General features: G+C 48.8%; 1 pseudogene; it reads left to right on the top strand.

The window, feature by feature from the left end:
• The first annotated feature begins 766 nt into the window (after positions 1-766).
• Positions 767-9,923, top strand: LOC144112055 (THAP domain-containing protein 1-like; annotated as a pseudogene).
• Positions 9,924-12,159: the final 2,236 nt, after the last annotated feature.

Genomic DNA, 12,159 nt, shown 5'->3' on the forward strand with positions numbered 1-12,159 from the left:
TCTCTTTTTCTTGTTTCTTGTCGCAGTAGCCGCGTGCGCACCCAGCCCGGCCTCCCTCTTTCACCTCGTGTGCGTGCGCGCGCGCGCATGTGTGTGTGTGTGTGTGTGTGTGTGTGTGTGTGTGAGTGCAGTGAGTTCAAGGGTACGCGACGCGCCACCTTTGCTTCCCTAATATGCCATAGGTGTCTGTTGTGTACCGTTCTCCCGGCCGCCCCCTCCCCTTTTTATTTCCTTTATTTTCTTTACTTTTCTTTATTTCTTTTCTTTTTAAGCCTTCTGTGTGTCAATTCCCATGCTATAAAAACACGTGCCCATGCACTGTATGGTCATTCTTGAAAAAGATCGGTCCTCCGATCGAAACGTTGATTAAAATAAAAATGTTTCCTTAAATAAAGCGTATACTTCGATGTATATATATATATATATATATATATATATATATATATATATATATATATATATATATATATATATATATATATATATATATATATATATATTTATTGCGGCGTAGGGTGCGGGTAAACACAATGTGTCCACCTGTTCGTTGGTCGTGCGAAGCCCGCAGAATTTCTTCCCTTTAGATTTTCGGAACAGCGAGTAGTTACCAAGGTGGTTATAAATAGAATTGCTGGAAAGGAGGGGGCGTCCCCTAGGTGAAGCCTTACGCCGCCATCTTACCATGGGCAGAAAGTCTGTCCGCACCGTCGGGTTCGCGTGGCCGCTTGTTCGTTTGCTTTGACATCCGAGGAAGCGTCGTGGGAAAATGGTGGCGTCGTGCGTTGCCTATGGATGCGCTCACAGAGCGAAGAAGGGTTCAGGAATTACATTCCACTTGTAAGTACACTAAAACTAATTCAAACAACGCGTACAATTGTTGCTGTGATTCACCTTGTACTCTGACTGTGCCCATGGATTGAGATTCGCGGTTCCGTTGACAGGTTTCCAAAAATGAACAGTTGCGAAGCCTGTGGAAGCAAGCTGTTCGAAGAGAACACAGGAAACCAAAAGACGGAGACCATTTGTGCTCCGAGCATTTCACCCCGGAGTACTTCGATCGCATTGGGCAAACGACGCGACTGAGACCGGGAAGCCTACCGACTGTATTTCCCTCGTTTCCGCAACACCTACGAAAACCGGTAAGCACCCCTTGGCGATTGCATTCCTTAGTTATTTATGCCGGATGTGTGTACAGCTCGATGGGAGGCACGCAAAAAGTACCGTGCGCATGTTTCGGTTTTTCTTTTGAATCTCATTTTTCGCTTAATCGCGCAGCTTAAATGTTACTGTGCGAAGGCCCATCTTTATTGAAAACATGAACCACAGGCATGAACCTTTCAAGCGTTTTACGTTAAAATTTGCCGAGAGTGGTCCGCCATTCGCTATATTGCTTATGCTCCGACAACGAAAAATGCAGTCTGCAGCTCAGGTGTAAACATTAGTACACATAAATCAACTGGATAAAACAGAATGATTATGGACTTGGTTTGCAGTAATGACAATTGTTATTTTCGTTCAGCTGTCACGTTTGCTTTTCAGCACACACTCAAACGGTCGTATTTTTTTTATCTTGCTTCATGCGATTGCAGTGTGCATAAGCGAATACTTTGAACCACGAGCTTGGAATTTTTTATTGCAGATGAAAAGGAAGCGACCACCGCCGAAACCCAGAGGCTCAGAGGCCGCTGCAAACATTGAAGACATCAATGACATGAAAGAGGTAGTGTCACATTCGCCTGCAAAGCAACAGTACAAATAACTGCTGCATTCATCTGATGAAAAACTGGCGCATCTACAGAAGCGAGTGAAAACTCTGCAGCAGAGCAAACGACGGCTGACGAAGAGAATCGAGACAGCCCAAGAAATAATAAAATCAATCAAAGAACAGAAGCTATTGTCTGAGGTGGGCTTTCAAGCAGAATTGACATCTGAGCTAGTTGGTTTACCATTTTCAAAAAATATATAAAGCGCACTTAGGACAACAGACAAGGGAGACCAAACAACACAAGCGCTTCATGTCTTGGACGCTACTTTCTCTCCTGATATTGAACAGCTGCACTGCAGGGCAAAGATAAAAAAGAAGGCCAGTACCCTCCGGAGATGAAGTAAAGAAAGCCTTAGAAGCTATGAAAAGGGGAAAAGCAGCTGAGGAGGATCAGGTAACAGCAGATCTGTTGAAGGATAGAGGGGACATCGTGCTAGAAATACTAGCCACCCTGTATACGCAATGCCTTATGACCTCTACTGTACCAGAAGCTTGGAAGAATGCAAACATTATCTTAATTCATAAGAAGGGAGACGCCAAGGACTTGAAAAATTACAGGCCGATCAGCTTACTATCCGTTGTCTACAAAGTATTTACTAAGGTAATCGCTAATAGAGTCAGGGCAACATTAGACTTTATTAAACCAAATGATCAGGTAGGATTTCGTAAAGGATATTCCACAATAGACCATTTTCACACTATCAATAAGGTAATAGAGAAATGTGCAGAATATAACCAACCTCTATATATAGCTTTCATTGATTACGAGAAAGCATTCGACTCAGTGGAAACCTCAGCAGTCATACAGGCATTGCGTAATCAGGGGGTAGAAGAGCCTTATGTCAAAATACTGGAAGATATATATAGCAACTGCACAGCTACTATAGTCCTCCATAAAGTCAGCAATAAAATTCCAATAAGGAACGGCGTCAGGCAAGGAGACACGATCTCGCCAATGCTGTTCACCGCATGTTGACAGGAGGTATTTCGAGGCCTGAATTGGGAACAGTTGGGAATAAGAATAAATGGAGAATACCTAAATAATCTGCGATTTGCTGATGACATTGCCTTGCTGAGTCGCTCAGGAGGGGAACTGCAAATCATGATCAATGGGTTAGACAGGCAGAGCAGATCGATGGGTCTTAAAATTAACATGCAAAAAACCAAGGTAATGTCCAACAGCCTAGCAAGGGAACAACAGTTCACAATTGGCAGCGAGAGCCTAGAAGCTGTGACGGAATACGTCTACTTAGGGCAGGTAGTGACAGCTGATCCGGATCATGAGAGGGGATAACTAGAAGGATAAGAATGGGGTGGAGCGCATATGGCAAATTCTCGCAGATCATGAGTGGCAGTTTACCAATTTCCCTCAAGAGGAAAGTGTACAACAGCTTAATCTTACCGGTACTCATCTACGGGTCAGAAACGTGGAGGCTAACGAAAAGAGTTCAGCTTAAGTTAAGGACAACGCAGCGAGCCATGGAAAGAAAAATGATGGGTGTAACGTTAAGAGACCGGAAGCGGGCATAGTGGATGAGGGAACAAACATGGGTTAATGACATCCCAGTCGAAATGAAGAGAAAGAAATGGGCTTGGGCAGGGCATGTAATGCGAAGGCAGGATAACTGCTGGTCATTAAGGGTAACGGAGTGGATTCCAAGAGAAAGTAAGCGTAGCAGGAGGCGGCAGAAGGTTAGGTGGGCGGATGGGATTAAGAAGTTTTGCAGGCAAAAGGTGGATGCAGCTGGCAAAAGATAGGGTTAATTGGAGAGACATGGGAAAGGCCTTTGCCCTGCAGTGGGTGTAGTAAGGCTGATGATGATGATGATGACCCTCCGGAACTACGTGCTTTCGCCCTAGCTCTCCACTTCTACTCCCCGGCTGCCTACGAATATGTCCGGTCGAAATTCAACGACGCCCTACCAGCGACCAGGACATTGAGAGAGTGGTACATATCTGTTGACGGAAACCTAAGTTTCACGGCTGAGGCGTTCTCCTTTTTACAAAAGCTTGCGGAAAGTTGGGGTGAAAAGCTTTTCTGTTTTCTGATAGTGGACGACATGACAATCAGGAAACATGTTGAGCTTGTCGGCGACCAGGTTGTCGGCTATGTGGACTTTGGGACAGGCGTACAAGACCACAGCCTTCCTGAGGCTAAAAACTTATGTGTATACATGCTAGTTGGATTGAACATGAGGCTGAAGTGTCCCGTTGGCTACTTTTTTATTGACTCCCTCACGGGAGCAGGGAGGGCTGAGCTTACTGGGCAATGCATTGATAGGTTGACATTAATTGGAATTGAAGTAGTCTATTTGACATTCAACGGTGGTGCATGCAATTTTACCATGGCTAAATGTCTAGGTGCAGAGATGCGGCATAGCTCTGGGCCTTTGTCAGCAAGTTTCAAGAACCCAAGTGACTTATCCAAAAGTGTGCACATTATTTTAGACGCCTGTCACATGGTGAAACTGATCCGCAACTCGTTAGCAACCACAAGTCAATTGGTTGATATTGACGGCAACTTCGTGAAGTGGGCGTACATAAAGGCACTTGATGCTTTGCAGCACGAGGAAGGGCTGTGGCTTGGTAATAAGTTCACCAATGCACACGTTCAATTGGAAAAACAAAAAATGAAGGTACGGCTTGCTGTGCAGGCACTGAGCGCATCAGTGGCTGATGCCTTAGACTTTTGCGAGGGCGTGCTGAAATTGCCACCATTCAAGGGAGCACGAGCTACTGCAAATTTTATCAGGATTTTCGATCAGCTGTTCGATATTCCAAACTCCCGAAACCCTCTTGCCAAATCGTTTAAGGCGCCAATGCGGAAGTAGAATGAGGCTTGCTGGAAGTCGTTCTTCTCCGGGGCTCGGACATACATAACGTCACTGAAGGATCCTACCGGTCGGCTTATCATAGAAGGACCAAGGAAAACAGGATTCGTTGGTTTCCTTGTTTGCATGGAAAGTGCTGGAAATATATTTGATCAGCTCGTGAACCAGGGGCCTCTCAACTACATCTTGACCCATAAGATGACATTTTTTGGTGGCGTGCGTGGTCGAGGAGGCTGCAACAATAACCCAACTGTATCTGAGTTTGTGGCCTGGTATAAGCGCCTTCTTGTGAAAACTGAAGTTCAGTCTTCAAGTTCTGGAAAGTGTATGCAAGACTTTGTCTCTATCCTTAGCGGGTCACTCATCGCTCAGGAAAGTGCCGACCAAGCCATCACTGTGGAGAGACGGTCGGTTGTTCAGCCAGAAGACCATGATTACACGCATCGCATAGACTTTCCTGAGCAGTATTTAGAAATTCAGTAGTGCCATATATTGCTGGCTTTGTTTCCAGAAAGGTTGCGGCATGTTCATGCGAAGAGTGTGTGATGGACCTTCATATATAGTAGGGTGGAGCTGCCATAAAAAGAATGTAAACCAATAAGCTCCTGCCCGCACCACTGACGTATAACAGGCTTGACCCAATCGTAAAATAAATGAAAAGGCCCGAAGGCAATCCATCGTTTTGCCACCCGTAGGTGGAAAAATAAAAGAAAGGGGGGGGGAATGCTACAAGCGACCCATCGCCGGGGGAACGGGCCCGGGGAGACTCCCCTGATCTCCCCTAGGACGTAGCGGAGGGGGTGGGATGTAGGGTATGGGAAATTGGAATTGGGAAAGGGTTATGGGAATTGGGAATGGGAATGGGGACAGCGAGATTTTGCTCTGATCCTTCATTTGACAACGACTCCATTTCTGGCCCGCCTGGCCATGACAGGTAGAGCATCGAGCTTTTCCAATGGTGCGGCTCCCCCACGGGATGCACGACCACTCAATGGCTCCGACCGTCGGAGACAGGAAAGAAAGAAAAAAAAATTCCTAACTTGGAGTCCGCAGCCACCTGCTCCTCCACGATTTTAAGGGTTGGATCGGACCGGCCGGTTACTAGCCGTCGACTGTGTTTCGCGGTTTTTCAGACTCCGGAAGTGTATGTGGTGTGGTCCGGCCAACAGAGGCCCAGGTCGTCAGCCTATCGGCGCTTGGCCCTCGGCACCATAACCCGGTAACCCTGGGGGACCCACCTGTGCTACCTTCCAACCACCATGCACTTATTTCCTCCCCTTGCTTGCTCCACACCTACTGAGGAGGGAGTATTCAAGGCCGGGCGCCCGAGCCACGAACCAAGAATCGGGCATAGGGTGAGATAAGCCGGGCCTACTCCACCGGTACTCCACACATCGACGGTTTTCGCACTGGTCCTACTGCACACCCTCTACCTCGGCGTCCCCGGTGGTCCCCAAGACCGGGTCAGCCTCGGCGTCCGCAATATGCCACCCGTCATAAGCGATCCGCAAAGAGACTGCTTCCCCGAGGACATCGATTCCGAGGAGCTCGGGCTGTCGGAACCCCCGCGCGGACCTGGCCTCTATGTAGCCAGAAACCGTGCGTCGGCACGCTACCGCGCGGACCTGACCTCTTCGTAGTCAGAAACCGAGCATTAGTAGCCGTGCACGTTCCCGTGAGCGGAGGTTTTTGACTTTTGACATTCCTTTCTACCGGATTTCGTGGGTCCAACCTGATCTGCCTCCAGGCCTGCCTCCGCACAGACAACGGACCTCACGATTCGGTTGGCCCTCACAGCCGTGGGAGTCGCTGCAGCTCCCAAGAGGATGGGCCCCGGACAACCCATCCCCACCGCTGGCGTTGCACCGGAACAAAGCCTAGTAGCCGAAACTACACCGGCCCGTATCCGGCGGCAGTGGGGGGCTTCGAGCAGGCCGCACAGTCGTATTCCCCCCCCCCCCCCCCTGATGGACCTACAGTCAGAAAAACAACCACTTCTTGGGAGACAAAACGCCGCGGCGGGCTTGTTTCACCACCAACGGACGTGCTGTCGATTTGCACAGCGACAGAAAAAGGGTTGCGCCGGCTGCAGGATGAATGCAGGAACTTCAAGGCCTTCCACTCGAAGTCAAAACATTTATTATTGGAAGTGGTGAGCCAGGCGTCATATAAGAAGTGGTTCTCTGCGCTAGATAATCACAACCTTGACTGCGATGCCCTGGACAACCACAATCAATCAATCAATCAATCAATCAATCAATCAATCAATCAATCAACTTTATTCAGCATTTTTTGTCCTGAAGAAGAGAAAAAAATGCTAGGGTAGGAGCAAAAAGCCACAAACTCAGTAGCTTGACGAGGCTCCCACCCCTAATTGACAAGGCCAACAGACTGTCACGTTATTACATATACACACACACACACACACACACACACACACACACACACACACACACACACACACACATATATATATATATATATATATATATATATATATATATATATATATATATATATATATATATATATATATATACATGCAGGACTTAGAACGAGCGAAAAAAAAGTATGCAATGGAATGTGCAGTAAGACAGGTGCTATATCTGAAATAGTTTTGATGTGAGAAATGAACATGTATCTGTGTTAACTCGTCGCAGACTATTTATACATATGAAGATTACAATTCAACGCACAGAAAATGAAAGAAACATATCTAGCAGGAAAACAAAAAAAAAATCGCGTCAACAGCTCCAAAGGGTCAAATATAATCGGGTGTACACAAGTTCAGATAATTGAAGCAGGAAAATAGACGATGATAAAAAGATACAATACATCCGCAATACAAAAGCACTTTGTATCGGAGAAACATAATTAAACTCATATGTCTTCAAGAATAAGGTATTTCTGCCACTTGTATTTGCTAAGGTTATGTATATCTATATTTTTATTTTGTTGGAAATTCAAATATGTAGGCATGTGGTACTGCAGCATGTGCCGACCCTGATTAGTGCGGGAAGAAGGTATAGACCAGTGTTCTCTGTTTCTGAATATGTAGGGCACTTCTAAAGGTCGATGTAAATTACATAGGTTGAGGAAAGTTTCGTTGTTAGTTTGAACACTGTGTTTGTACTTCATAATGAGGTTAAGTTTATGTATGTGGTGTATGGGGAGTACATTAAACGAAGCAAAAAGTTCTCTTCTACAACATGTGCAAGATGGTAGTGGAATTGTACATTAATATCAGGCTACACCACATTATGAATAAAAGAACCGAGCAATGTTTGCAGAAAAAGTCGGGCCCATTCTTTCAAAGTTAATAATATTCAAGAACCAATGAGAACGAATAGCATAATCGGTAGTGCTGCACACGCGAGAGAGAGCTGAAATAAACTACATTTTCTCACAAGTGTACAAAACCGGGCTTGTAAGTTAAAATCATAGCGCAAAACAGACTTAAATGAGACAAGCACAGCGTTGCGTGTGCGTTTGCTTTTTCTTCCTTGACTGCTTTGCGCTATAATCCTGAAGTGAATGCTTTTCTCGCGCCTTTTCTGTCGAAGCGTTAATGTCGCCACATCTTGTTTACAGTGTCTCCCTTGACAGTGTAAAACCATCACTGTGGAGTATTTAGCGAAGGAGCGGCCGCGACCTCTAAGTGAGAAGTTTTGTCGAAAAACTACAGAAAAGCGCACATAATCTGTCATAGCGGCCTTCTCTCAGCGAGGAATTTTGTCTAGAAACTACAGAAAAGCGTACATATTCTAACATATAGAGTAAGAAACGCACTGCGCAAATAAGACAGTCTATCGCCCCCTCCAAAAGTCGCTCATAAATCCGCTCCAGATCTGCAAATACGACGACTGAAAGAAGCTACTAGTGCGCTTGACAGCCTTTCTTGCCCATGGCAAGATGGCCGCCGCAGGCTTCACCTCCGCGCGTGCGCTGGTATAGGCGGCTTCGACTCCAGCAATTCTATTTATAACCTCCTTGGTAGTTACACGCTTTCACGAGGATGCCATTTTGTAAACAGAGAGGAAAAACTGCGGTGGGAAGGGGGGGGGGGGGGGGTTAACAAGCCTTGCCTTCCAGAGACTGGACGTGACACTCGGGTTCCAGCACTGATGTTGAGCGAAGTCGCGGAACTGGTGTTTATCGGTCCCTGTAAGGCGTTCTCATCGTCCTCTTCCAGCGGACTGTCGAAAGGGGCTAAACATATGCAGTCCACACCGGTGTCCACACATTTGTAGACGAGGTGATGTCGAAATCCTCGAGGCGGGTGGGTGTTGGTAAAAACATTTATTATGCAATCATATATACAAACAAGTAGTAGGGGTCATGACCTGAACGGTAACGCCTTTACAACTATTAGGTAGGGTGCCGAGTCAGACACCCCATTGGCGGTTGCCCAGCCCGGGCCTTCAGCGTTGAGACCCTTTGGACCTCGAGAGCGCCGCATCCGGACAGGGCCGCCTCCAAGTCCTCTCGGCTGGGGTTGGGGATAGGGATTGGTTCTGCTGGCAGGCCCCCAGCATTTTGTAGTTGTCAGCAACCTCCCCACACTGTGAGAACCGCCCGCCGAATTCGGAATCACAATGATTTCGGGTTGCCGGGCTCAACATCGGATTAGTGAGCAGGCGCAGGAGTACCCGTGCGTTGGCCTTCCCCAGCCCTTCGCATTGTGTTGGGAGAGTTTTTCTCGTGGATTTGTAATATTTGCATGTTTCCTTAAAGGCGTAAGCCGGATTTAAATCGGAGTCCTGGTCCGCATCGGGTCCCTTGGGAAATGCCCGGATAGAAAGCGCGCGCGGGGGCGTCGGCTGCCTCATTTGCGTGGAGGCCTTGGTGACCTGGAGGCCACACGAGAGATCAGTACGCAGGATCCGAGTCTCGGCTACAATTTTAATAGATACGATAAGCTAGGGGAGTTATTTAACCTTGCTCGACGTTGCGACAAGCGCCTGGCGAGTCGGTGATTATGCATTTGGAGGAAGAGTCGGAGGCTGCCAGGTAATGGCAAGATATTTTGTGCGAATTGCTGACTGGTCCTTGAACGTAAAGCCGTCTACTGCTTTGTCCTCGTGGACGACCGTGGCCGTGTACCACTCTCTACGGTCCGGGCCGGAGGCGTCCACTTAGAAGACTCCTGATTTGTTTTCATAATGACAGTCCAAGGCTTCCGCCCGCGCCAAGCGCCTGTCCTTATGGTCCTTTTTGGACACATTATTGTGGAGAGGCCGCAAGTGGAGGGCGCGTCTCCAGTGTGTGAGAAGGCGGCATCTCTACTCTGTGAATTGGGTGTGCTGGATGTGAAGTCGGCCTGGTAGGCGGCGATCCAACCCTGTCTTTGTGAGACGAGTGTATTAGTTGTTAGGGTGGGCCTCCCGAAGCTCACTGAAAGCGTTGCGCATCCCCAGCGCCATTAGGTGGCTGGTAGAACTAGAGACCGGGAAGTCCAGCGCTGTTTCATAATTTTGCGGAGGGTGACCTCGAGGTCGTCTTCCTCCTGTTTCCGCAGGAGGAGGTAGGGTGTGGAATACGACATTCGACAGGTAACGAATGCGTTCGCCAGCCACGAGACGTCTTTGCATCATAACCCACCGCGCTTGTTGGAAACCTGGCGGACCATGCGGCCCACCTGGTCTCTTACCTGCCTGAGCCTGGCGAGTGTTGTGTGGCAGCGTCACAGGTTGTGTATGAAGAGTTTAAGGACTCTAATTTCCCTGGATTCGTGAATGAAACCACTTTCCAAGGAGAGGTTGATACGGGTCGAGCATATGCGCGAGGGGCGCAGATGCACGGATCCCGATTTCTGCGGGGATCTTTGCAGACCACAGTCGTGGACATAGCGGTCCACTACGCTGGCGGCCGTTTGCAGGCCGGTCTTCATGTCACCCAGGCGCCCTTGCGTAGCCCAGAGTGTGATGGCGTCGGCGTACAGCGCGTGCTTCACCCCTTCGACCACACCCAGCAGTGCAGACAGGCGTATCATGTCAATGTTGAATGCAGAGGGGGTAGCACCGCACCTTGTGGAGTGTCCCTAGTGCCATGCAGTAATGGTCCGTGCTCTTGGTCCTGTATTCAGATGTCGGACAGTCTGTCCGTGAGAAATCGTTTATTGAATGCATTGGTGACGCAACTGGGTTGACTCAAGATTGTGGGTATGACCTCGTGAGTTACGTGGTCGAACACCTCTTTCAGGTCGAGCGCGAGTAGGATTTTGTCGTTTAAAGGCTGTGTCATAGGGTTCAGGATTTCCCGGTCAATTTGGAGCAGGACATCCTGTGCGGATCTGTGTGGGCGAAATTCGAACATGGTGCCCGCGAAGGTGTGCTGTTCGAAGTACTCGGACAGCCGATCATGCACCATGGTCTCCATCAATTTGTCCGCCCACAAGGTTAGAGAGATGGGGCGGAGGCTGGGCGTGTCGACCGGTTTTTCTGCCTTTGGGACGAACGTTAAGAGGGCCGTCTTCCAGCCAATGGGAAGGGGGCTTCTCTCGTTCAGATCGCACTGATGTAGTCGAGAAGGCACTGGTACGCCGTGTCACGGAAGTTCGCCAAAGGTTTGATGGTGACGTCGTCCAGGCCCGGCGAGCTTTCCCTCTTCATTTTGGCCAGACTGGCCCACATATAGTGGAGGTGGAAACGCTTGTCCAACTCGGAAGTTTTCCCTGCTTGCGTAGGAATAGGCTAATCCGCGGGGGTTCTGACTTGTGTACAGGTAGCGATCCCGGAGCGCCTGTGCCAACTAGGTTGTGCTTCCTTGCAATGAGAGCACGGCTTTGTGAAGGTGCGTCTTCGCTTCCGCGCGGGTCTGTGTTCGGTAGATTAGGGCTCGGAAGAGCCGCCACGTGTTGTGGCTCGACATCTGCCTCGCCGCCGTGTAGCAGCGGTCCACTCAGTTGGAGTCGTGAGTTGCGCAGCGTACTCTTCTGCCTGCCGGGTGAGGTCCGCGATGCGCGCTTTGAGCTTCTTGTTGTGTTTCAGACGTTTCCAGCAGCGCGTGAGGCCGCGGCGCGCTTCCCTGAGGTGGATGAGGTCGTTGTCCACGCCTGTGGTCACTCTTTCGAGGTATTTTTGATTCCTGTTGGCGCGAAAGTGCGACATCTTTGCCAAGGACAAGTTTGTGCAGCTCTTCTCCGTTATGTTCGTGTTAGCATCGGATGGGAAATTTTGGCGAAAGGCGGTTCAATTGTTGGTACGTGTTTGTATGTTAGGCCCCTTTAGAAGGCGTGTATAAACGGTAGTCTTGAGGATGCAGTGGTCGCTGCCGAGGGTCGCCTCGATGTTGATCCAGTCTGCGTGTGTTATGTTGCCAGTGAAGGTGAGGTCCGGGCACGCGTCTCGGGTCACGTTGAGTTGCCTGATAGGGTAGGCCCAGTATGGACGCCAACTCCACCAGCATGCGTCCGGGTATTTTCTTCTTACTATAGCCCCATAACTGGCTAAGGGCGTTGAAGTCGCCGATAATCAGCAGGCGGTCACGATCCGCCTCTTCGTGTGCACGGCTAAAGAGGTCCGCGAAGGTCACTCGCTTCTGTTTCGGGTAGCAGTATATGCT

Source organism: Amblyomma americanum, unplaced genomic scaffold, assembly GCF_052857255.1.
Source record: "Amblyomma americanum isolate KBUSLIRL-KWMA unplaced genomic scaffold, ASM5285725v1 scaffold_38, whole genome shotgun sequence".
Lineage (NCBI taxonomy): Eukaryota > Metazoa > Arthropoda > Arachnida > Ixodida > Ixodidae > Amblyomma > Amblyomma americanum.